Source organism: Saccopteryx bilineata, chromosome 10 (genome assembly GCF_036850765.1).
Source record: "Saccopteryx bilineata isolate mSacBil1 chromosome 10, mSacBil1_pri_phased_curated, whole genome shotgun sequence".
NCBI lineage: Eukaryota > Metazoa > Chordata > Mammalia > Chiroptera > Emballonuridae > Saccopteryx > Saccopteryx bilineata.
Window position 1 is genome coordinate 45,896,495 of NC_089499.1, and position 10,706 is coordinate 45,907,200.

At 42.1% G+C, this 10,706-nt stretch overlaps 1 long non-coding RNA gene across 1 annotated transcript; it reads left to right on the forward strand.

Annotated features, from left to right (window-relative positions):
• The first annotated feature begins 7,251 nt into the window (after positions 1-7,251).
• LOC136314650 (uncharacterized) lies at positions 7,252-9,646 on the forward strand. The gene is made up of 2 exons (XR_010727348.1): positions 7,252-7,378; positions 9,516-9,646. It is a non-coding gene; the product is annotated as an uncharacterized lncRNA (long non-coding RNA).
• The last annotated feature ends 1,060 nt before the right edge of the window (positions 9,647-10,706 follow it).

Below are 10,706 nucleotides of genomic sequence, written 5' to 3' on the forward strand. Positions count from 1 at the left end.
ATGTTGGAGCCATTTTTTAAATACGGACTGTGGTTGTATAAGAAAATGTTCTTATTTTAGGAAATACACATGGAATCGTAGCATAATGGGGCAGTATGTTTGCATTGTATATGCTCAGATGGTTCTGAGAAAAGTATGGGTATAAGAGTTTATGTATATCACAAATATATATATACATACATATATATATATATATAGAGAGAGAGAGAGAGAGAGTAGGGCAAGACATAAACAATTGATGAATCTAGAAGGTAAGAGTTCCTTGTACTATTTTTGAACTTTTTAATTTTTTTACATTTAGAGAAGGGAGGGGAGGCAGACAGGCTCCTCCTGCATGCGCCCTGACTGGGATTTACCTGGCAAACCTACTAGGAGGCGATGCTCTGCCCATCTGGGGCCCTTGCTGTGTTGCAAACTGAGCCATTTTTTAGCGCCTGAGGTAGAGACCATGGAGCTATCCTCAGTGCCTGGGGCAGCTCGCTCTAATTGAGCATTGGCTGCAAGAGTGGAGGAGAAGAGAGAAGTGAGAGGGGGAGGTGTGGAGAAGCAGATGGGTGCATCTCCTGTGTGCCCTGATCAGCAATCGAACCCGGGACATCCACATGCTGGGCTGATGCTCTACCACTGAGCCAACTGGCCAGGGCCTTGGAACTTTTTTATAAGTTTGTATATAAAAATAAGTCATGCCCCTGCCCTCAAAAAAAGACCTATGAGAACAAACACTAAAATAAATCAAGGAAGAAGCTGTGTTCCAGAGCTTCCTGCTAACGTGTTTAATATGGCTCTCCATCCAGTCACTCACTCTGCTCCTGTCACTTCCGCAGAGAGGCTTCAGCTGGCCACGCCATCTAACATATCTCCCCCACTACCACTGCCCGGCCTTCTCTTCTCAAGTTGCCAGCTTTCTTACTCTCAAAGCACTTTGTTAGCTTGTAAAATTATTCTTGTTTATATATTTGTCTATTTCTTTCCTATCTCCTCCCACTAGAATGTAAACTTCATTAACTAGAGATATATATTTTTTTGCCTTGATATATTAACTTCATTAACTAGAGTTATTTTTTTTCTGCCCTTAGTACAACACCTAACTTCTAGGAGGTACTTCCAGTGTATATGTTAAATGAATGAACGAACAAACAAACAGCTCTACGTATCTGAGTCTCAGTTTTCTCATCTGCAGGACAAGGGACTCTACAGTGTAACACCCAGACTCCTTCCCAGCCCTGACACTGACAGGAAAAGTCTGGCAATGTCAGAGCTACTGTTTGGTGAGCATCTAAAATGTCTGAGGCTTTGATTTGTAATCTCTCATTTAATCTTCACAATGATCCTGCAATACTGGTAATGGTACCATTATTTCATTTATTCATTTAGCAGATATATACTGAGTGCCCGTTCTACTAGGCACTAAAGAAAACACTAGTTAACACAACAGACACAACCCTAACCCCCATGGAGCTTGCCAGGTTAGCAAGAGTTGGCTGAGAAAACCAAGACTCAGAAAGGTTGTTCAATTTGCTGAAGTTGCACAGCAAGTACATGGCACACCTGGGAAGCTAACAGTCCCAGTCCAAGGCCCATGCTCTTCCACTGTTGTTGACTGGCTGCCTCAACAGAAGGCAGCTGCTGTGAATTGGCCCACTCCTCAGGTGGCTCCGTCAGAGCTGTCATACCACCTATGTCCTGTGACCTTGACACTAATCCTCACTGTCCCTCTTTCCTCAGCAGAGAAACACAATGTTCTATATTTCAGCCATTTTTGATTATGTTTTGATTATTCCATGGCCTCTTGGTCCCATTTACTTCAGATAAGCAAGAGGCTGTTCTGTTTCATAGGGCAAAGGTCAAGTTCAATTCAGCCTGAGAAATAATCTAAGTTGGAGATTCAATCAATAACCTTGCCAGAAAAATAACTGAAAAAGCAAAAACTAAGAAACAAAAAGAAAACTCACTTTAAAAATGTTTAATAAAGAGACTGAGCATGAAGAATTAAAACAATGTAAGGGAGTGGAAAAACTTCCTAAAAGATGTTGAATTTTTCTTCAGTTCATTGGTCCTTTCCCTCCTTGAAAGCTCTCTCTGCCAATTAATCACTCAACTTTTTACCAGGCCCTGTTTCCCTATTTATAATTTTCAGCCTCAAGAATCTCTCTGTAAGGACCACAGTTAATCCCTGGATAGAAAGACAAACATTTATCTTAGAGGATCAATTTCTATGCTGGGAGGTCTTAGATTCCTGGGATTTAGTGCATGTCTTTGCTCTTGATTTGTTGGGTGACCTTGGCTTTTCTGTGCCTTGGTTTCTGAGGCTACACAAGGAAAACAATGTTACCCCCTGAGTTATGTCCTGAAATTGCTCTGGGATTTCTGTTGAAAATTAGAAGAGGGTATTTGGCCAAGGATATGATTTATCTATGCCCATAAAATGCTGCTTCTCCTCTGGGAGCTAGATAATTATGTTTAGAATTGTAAATATATTCTCGTGGGCATCTAAAGTAGATTCCTCACAGGAATGTCTAGTGGGTGGGTGAATGAAAGACACATTAACAGTTTTGTTATTCTAGAGAAAAAATGTCATAGCTATACTTTTTTTTTTTTGTGGGCTCAAAGTTCAGAGTTGGGGAGCAGGGTAGACAAGAAAATAGTATTATTTTTTGCAATCAACAATTCACAGATGGCTTACCCATGAGAGAAGCTTTCTGCTGCTGTTAAATGATGTTTTTTTCCAGTGAGCCAAGCTGCTAAATGGTAACTGGATGAATGATGTAATAACTTACCTTTGTAGTTAGTGAGTTCCCCGCCATTGGAAGTAAGAATAGATTGATTGAACCCTCAGTGGAGGGTGCGATAAAGAAAGTTCAAGCACCAGAAGAAGGCTTCAACTAAGTATTATTCATTCCCCTCCAAAGGTAAGTAGGGTATTGTATTAGAGGACACACGATAAGTATGTAAGTACATACCTTTCAACAGGAAGAGTTGCATGGACCATGGACTCTGAAGCTTAAGAGAAATTTGGAGCAACTACTGAGATCCTTCTGGGTATGGCTTTCAGCTACAGAAGCCTCATTAGAGAGGCAGGAGAAACCCCAGCATCAAAGACCCAGAGAAAGTGAGCACAGCTTATTCAGGCATTTATTTTAGAGTAAATAACAACCACAATAATAAAAGCTGCCAATTATCAATAATCTACTATGTGAAGTTGTGATGTGTGGTTTGCCTCACTTACAGCTACAGTTTTTAAGATAGGTGCTGTATGCCTATTTCACAGGTGCAGAAACGGAGACTTCCAGAGAGATATTCTAAATGATTTTCCTTGCAAAATTGCAGAGCCAGTAGTCAAACTCAAGTCTGTCTGATGAGAGATCCATGTTCTTTCCATTGTGTCAATTTTCTTATTTAAAGGGATCATTAACCCCATTTTTGCAGATAGAAAAACTATGCTCAGAAAGTGGAGGTAGCCTGACCTGTGGTGGTGCAGTGGATAGAGTGTCAAACTGGAACACTGAGGTCGCTGGTTCAAAACCCTGGGCTTGCCGGTCAACGCACACAGGACAAGCAAGCAATGAACAACTAAAATGAAGCAACTATGAACTGATACTTTTCGCTCCCCCTTTTCTCTCTCTCTCTCCATAAAAATTAATAAATAAAATCTTAAAAAAAATAGAGAGAAAGAAAGAGAAAGAAAAAGAAAGAGAAGAGAGAGAGACAGATAGAGACGGAGGAAGGAAGAAAGAAGGAAGAAGAAAGAAGAAAGAAAGAAAGAAAGAAAGAGAAAGAAAGAAAGAGAGAGAGAGAAAGAAAGAAAGAAAGAAAGAAAGAAAGAAAGAAAGAAAGAAAGAAAGAAAGAAAGAAAGAAAGAAAGAAAAGGGAAGTAATACGGAGCAAACTGGGATTTGACTGACTCTAAATCTTGGCCAGGTAGGTATCCTGTGAGAGGTCCCTTGTATAATGCCAAAACAACGCTGGAGGACTTCCCAGAGGGTCATCTGATCAAATCCTGTCACTCTACAAAGGACTGACTCAGAGGTGGGAAGTGAGCAGCTCAAGGACATGAGGCAAGACAGTGGCAGTTGGGAAAAGAGCCCCTGTCTCCAGGCTTCCAGATGTGCTGAGTAAATTGCTTGTAGGCAGAGGGGGACTAGATCTGTGTTGACCACCTCCTGGATGCCTTTGGGCCTGACAGGGATCCCCTGTCCTGAGGCACGTCTGTGACCCAGGAGGAAATCCAAAAGACCAGAGCAGTGGGAGCTGAATTTCCGACAGGAAAGCTGGCTCCCTGTGTGAGAATGTGGATTAGCAGGCAGAGTTCTGGGGTCAAGGAGTCAGCAGTGGAGCAGATACCTAATCTTGTAAACCTGGGAAAGGTGGGGGGCTCAGGTAAGGGACAGGGAACAAAGATGGGGATTATCTGAGGAGGTAAGCCATTGTTCTCTGTTGCCCCTGCTCATCCTGCACCTACTTTAATGGCTCTGTAGTGTGAAGCCTCCCTGAATCTATCTGAACTCCCTTCTCCCCCTCTGGCTGCAAGAGCCATAATCCTGCCTGCTGTTTCTAGAAGCCACTTAGTCATCAGTCCCTGGGCTTAATATTCTACATGCAAAATCTGATATTTAGCTTTCCCAACAATCCCGTGACCAGCAGCTAATAAGGCTCAGAGGTTAAATGACTTGCACATGCTCAGGCAGCTGATAAGTAACAGAGCCAGAATGGCAGCTGTTGGGCAGATAAAATAAATTATGCTCATTTTGTTAAAGATGGTGCTGCCCAAGTGGAAGCCCATCTTCTAGGTGATATTAATGTGTGTTGGAGGCGGGCTGTGGGCAGGCAAGATGGTTGTAGCTGGAGCTTGGTTTTAGGACTAAGTCTTTCCCACCCTTTTTGATGTGGAGTGGTGCAATCCCATCATGCCTCAGATAGTGACTTTGTATTAGAGACTTCCCTATTTTGTATATTGGATTAAAGGTTATGAATCTACACTATAAAATGCAGGCAGAACGAGAGCTTGCTCTCTTGGTTCCTGAGATTATCATTAGAGAGGAGAGCAGAGAAAGGCCACGTGGAGGAGGCCAGGAGAAGCAGCCAAGATGGTGGAGTGCTGAGTGAAAAGCCAGTTTGTGCAGAGTTTGTGCAGGGAGAAGGAAGGAGATGGGGAACAGAGGTGAATAAGTCTGGTGAGCTAGAAACCTTTGATTTTAGGAAACTCGGATAAGTCAGTATCTTTGCGAGCACTGAATGAGTGGGTTTTGGAGCCCAGTGTGTGTTTTTACCTGCCCGCTGGGTGCAAGCTAGGATTAAAGATGATGGCCCACCAGTTTTTGGCTCTGTTGTTTCTTTACCGACTGTCCGAATCCAATGCGAACCTGCATGGGCCAGGCTGCTGTGATAGTGGCCGTGGATACTGGCTTTACAGTAGCTCTGTCCATGATAGAAATTTCTGACTTCCTCATTCACTGCTGTATTTCCAGCACTTGACATACAATGGCTACCCAATACATCTTTTTTTTTTTTTTTTTTCATTTTTCTGAAGCTGGAAACAGGGAGAGACAGTCAGACAGACTCCCGCATGCGCCCGACCGGGATCCACCCGGCACGCCCACCAGGGGCGAAGCTCTGCCCACCAGGGGGCGATGCTCTGCCCATCCTGGGCGTCGCCATGTTGCGACCAGAGCCACTCTAGCGCCTGAGGCAGAGGCCACAGAGCCATCCCCAGCGCCCGGGCCATTTTTGCTCCAATGGAGCCTTGGCTGCGGGAGGGGAAGAGAGAGACAGAGAGGAAAGCGCGGCGGAGGGGTGGAGAAGCAAATGGGCGCTTCTCCTGTGTGCCCTGGCCAGGAATCGAACCCGGGTCCTCCGCACGCTAGGCCGACGCTCTACCGCTGAGCCAACCGGCCAGGGCCCAATACATCTTCACTGAGTAAATGTCTGATTCTAATGCTATGTCTGTTGGACGCCACCCTGCCTCTTGAAAACCCACATGATGGGGAAATTCAATTTTGAATAAATATGGACTTAGAGGACTTCAGTCAAGAATGAATCCATGAAGTTATTGTCTATGGGTACTTTTTATACTCAACAAAATATGACAATAAAGAAACTTCCCTAAATGTCGATTGCTTTGTGCACATTTTAAAAATTATCAGTAATGAGGGCTGCTTGGAATTTCCTCCTGGGCAGGTTCAACGAGATGCTCATTAGTTTGTTTTGCTTTTCTGCTTTCTAGCAGACAATATGCACACACACACAGGCATTTGTTTTTGTTCTTTCCAGAAGTTCAAAGCCATTTTGATTTTACAACTCAGAGTCTCTAAGTCTCTTTCTTCAACCCATGAATTTCTGACTTCATATTCAACCCAGACTCTGGTGGTACAGAAAGGGTAGTATGTGTGTCCTCAAATCGCCAAAAAGAAAACTCATAGTAAGGTAAGCTTATAATATAGCTCCCTCTGTTGTCCAGCATGGTCCAAGTTCATTGACTGTTCTATAAATTAGAATTAGATCATTACCATTTATTCCCACTCATGAACTCTCATTTTCAGCAACTGAAACTTTATAAATTACAACTGAGCTCCATCTAATCTTTACTGACCATAATAGTTTTTACCTTTCATGATTCTGTAGTTTAGCATCTTATAGAGCTCCAAATCAAAATAATGAATATTGAATTAAAACTTCTCGGAGTTGAAAGGAAAGGGCTCCTACAGATCCCCTAATCTAACTTATCTCAAATTCTGTTTCACAGAGCAATTCCCCCCAACACAGTGTAGCGAGAGATGTTTCCTTTGTCAAATAAGTTTGGAAGCTGCTGTGTGCTTTATCTCCCTGTCTGGGAGTCACAATGCACAAGTGAGCTGACTGAAGTTTCCAAAAACGTCCTTAAGTAAATATACTTTTAACTTTAACTTCTGAAAAATTACTTACTGGAAGACACTTTGGGAAATATCATTCTAGTCAAATACCCCAACCCACACCTACTAATTTTTACAGATGTGAAAATTGAGATTTAGAGAAGGGGGAAAAGTGACCTGACGTGCAGAGTTAATGGCAGAGCGAGGCCTGGAGCCACCGCATTTCTTAACTCCTAGGCTCATTGTTCTTATCAGCTACCATGCCCAGGTGAGATTGGCAGATGTTTGAAACAGAGATAGCCAGTGTAGATTGACCCAGGTTTCACTGTACAAAATAAGCTGATTCTAAAGCTTATTGTATTGAAAAAGATAACTATGGAACAAGATAACTTTGACTCCATCCCAGGTGACTTTTCTCCATTTGGGAGTATAGGATCCTAACGTGGCTACTTTACCTCTTACCCAGCGGTAGATGACTTCTTACAGAGTAAATCTGGAGTAGTTGGAAGATGGGGAAGGACCAGTGATCAGAGGTAAGAAGGCCATCATGTCATCAGCTTTGTTGGAGTGACTGATTATTATTGTTAATAATAATGAGCATAGCCACTGACTGAACGGAGATAAAATATCAATACTTCGGTGGTGACACTGAGCCCTGGGGCCACACCCCTGGCACCATCACAGATTAATTGTCTGATATTGGACAAGAAACTTTATCTCCCAGAGCCCCTGTTTGCCACGGTGAAAAGGGATAAAAATAGCACCTACATTTTCCTGGCACTGCACTCCAAAAGGATTTCATGTCATGATTTCTTCATAGTGAACACTGGGTAACAAACACATAGTTCTTGTCCTAGAAGGAGGTTTTCCAAAGGACACAGAGGCTCACCTGGCAGTATCTTCTAGACTCTGGGGAGTTTGAGCAGATATCCCGGGAGGTAACTGGGATATGTGTCCATATACAGCAGTAAGTGGAGAAGGGGCTAGTAATTTAGGCAAAGATAAGTGAAGAGAGTTCAATCCACACAAAAGATAAAGGGCATATTAAAAAAAAATTTTTTCCCATTGATTTGAGAGAGACAGAGAGAGAGAGAGAGAGAGAGAGAGAGAGAGAAAGAGAAGCATCAACTCCTTGTTCCACTTAATTGTTCCATTTAGTTGTGAACTCATTGGTTCTTCTTGTATGTGCCCTGACTAGGGATTGAATCCACGACTTTGGCATGCTGGGATGATACTTTGTCCACTGGCCACCTGACCAGGGCCAACAGTGTAATTTTTAATGATAATTGAAGCAAAGGGAAGTTATGAAAGACAAATAGATTATATCAACTGGGAATTTTTCATTGGATTGACCCCCTCTATTAAAAAGAGCCCCCCTCCAAATTCCAGGTGGCTTAGGGAAATGAGCAGGAAGAGCTGACTGTAGATATGGCTGTATCCAAGAGGTCAGGTGAGAATCACCAGGAATCTCTCTTGCTCTATTCCTTGCTTCTGCTTTAGTTGATGTTGACACTGTTCTCAGCCAGGTGCTCCGTTCATGGTGGCAAGATGGCCACAGCAGCACAAAGTAGACCTTCTACAGCTTAGCCATCCTGCCTCATTCCAAAATTTCAACCGAAGTCCCAGGATTCATTATGATGGGCCTGGTCGAGGTCATGTGCCCCTTTCAGTTAACCAGGTGTAAGTCATTTGCTTCCTCCTGAAATGTAAGAGATGCTGGGACCCTGACTCCTGCCTGTTTCTTTCTGTTTCCTGACCCTTTCTTTGCCTTCAGCTGACCCACTGCTTACCAGGCTTCACAACCACATCTTATTCTGGCCACATCATCTGGGTCAAGGTTGGGGAAGTGGGGCATTTCTTCTGGATTGACTTGGCCTTTCTGTTGATGTTGGTTAAAAAGTAGATTCAGGAGATGGAGATGCCAGTTCAGATAGTGTGGTGTGTGATGCTAGGATAGGGATGGCAGAAGAGTTTTCATCTTATGTACTAATTATGATTAAGAGTGGCTGACTTGCAGAGGATGGTAAAGCTGAGTTCAGACCTAGAGGGATAGGAAGCCGATTGATTGATAATATTTGCCAAGAGAACTGCCATGTATTTTCTAAGCCTCATTAAAGAAATAGCATGTATTGTGGAGTGCAACAGCTCTGTTCATGGTCACCTCCACCTCTTAGTCCTGTGATCACAGTTTAGTGTCTTAGCCTTTTAGGCAACAGTTTCCCCCTTTGCATAGTGAGGACATTGATCTTGAAGAGCTTTTAAAAGATTTGGTGGAGAATCTTTCAGAAGCTACTATTGGCCTGTTACAATATTGGAAAGGCCTCTTAGAAGCAAATTAAGATGCCAACATAAGGGTGATATCCTGCAAGTTTGGGGTGCTATATATTTTTTTAATTTTTATTTTTAATTTAATGTGTTGTCATGCATCACTCTAGGGTGCTATACTTTTTAATACAGTAAAAGTCACATAACATAAAACTAATCAATTTTGGCCTTTTAAAAGTTATAGTTCAGTGGCTTTTGTACATTGATAATATTGTATGACTATCACTACTATCTAATGTCAGAACATTTTCATAGCCACAGAAAGACACCTTATAACCATTCAACAGTCAATCCTTATTCCTCCCTCAACTATCCCAAGAGCTAATTTGTTTTCTGTCTCCACAGATTCACCTATTCTGGATATTTCATATGAATGGAATACAAGATATTCCTTGCTTCTTTCACTTAGCACAATGTTTTCAAGGTTCATCAATGCTGAAGTATGAATAAATATTTTATTCCTTTTTATTGCCAAATAGTATACTATTATATGAATGTACAACACTTTTATCTCTTCACCCATTATGAATATTGGGGGTTGTTTCAGCATTTGGGCTATTGTGAATAGTGTTCTTATGATATTCTTGTGGAAGTTTTTGTTTGAACATCTGTTTTCAATTCTTTTGGGTATATTTCTAAGAATGGAAATGTTGGATCATATGGTAACTCTATAACTCTATGTTTAACTTTTAGAGGTACAGCTAAAATCTTTCCCAGCAGCTGTACCATTTTATATTTGTACCAGTGATGTCTAATGAGTTCCAATTTCTTGATGTCTTCATCAACACTTGTTATTTTTCATTAAAAAAAAATCATAGCCATTTGCCTGACTAGGCAGTGGTGCAGTGGATAGAGCATTGGACTGGGATGCAAAGGACCCAGGTTCGAGACCCCGAGGTCGCCAGCTTGAACATGGGCTCATCTGCTTTGAGCAAAGCTCACCAGCTTGGACCCAAGATCTCTGGCTTGAGCAAGGGGTTACTCGGTCTGCTGTAGCCCCGCTGGTCAAGGCACATATGAGAAAGCAATCAATGAACAACTAAGGTGTTGCAACAAAAACTAATGATTGATGCTTTTCATCTCTCTCTCTGTTCCTGTCTGTCTGTCCCTATCTATCCCTCTCTCTATCTCTGTAAATAAATAAATAAATAAATAAATAAATAAATAAATCAGACCTTTAAAAAAAATCATAGCCATTTAGGTGGGTGTAAAGTATTACCCTTTAAAAAAAAATTTTATTTTTAATTTTTATTTTTTAGTGAGAGAGACAGAGACAGACAGAGAGAAGGACAGATGACAGATAGGGACAGACTAGCAGGAAGGGAAAGAGATGAGAAGCATCAACTCTTCGTTGTAGCACCTTAGTTGTTTATTGACTGCTTTTTCATATGTGCCTTGACCAGGAGCTTCAGCAGAGCAAGTAACCCCTTGCTCAAGCTAGTGACCTTGGGCTCAAGCCAGCGACCATGGGATCACGTCTATGATCCCATGCTATATCCGGCAACCTCAGGGAATCAAACCTGGGTCCTTTGTTTC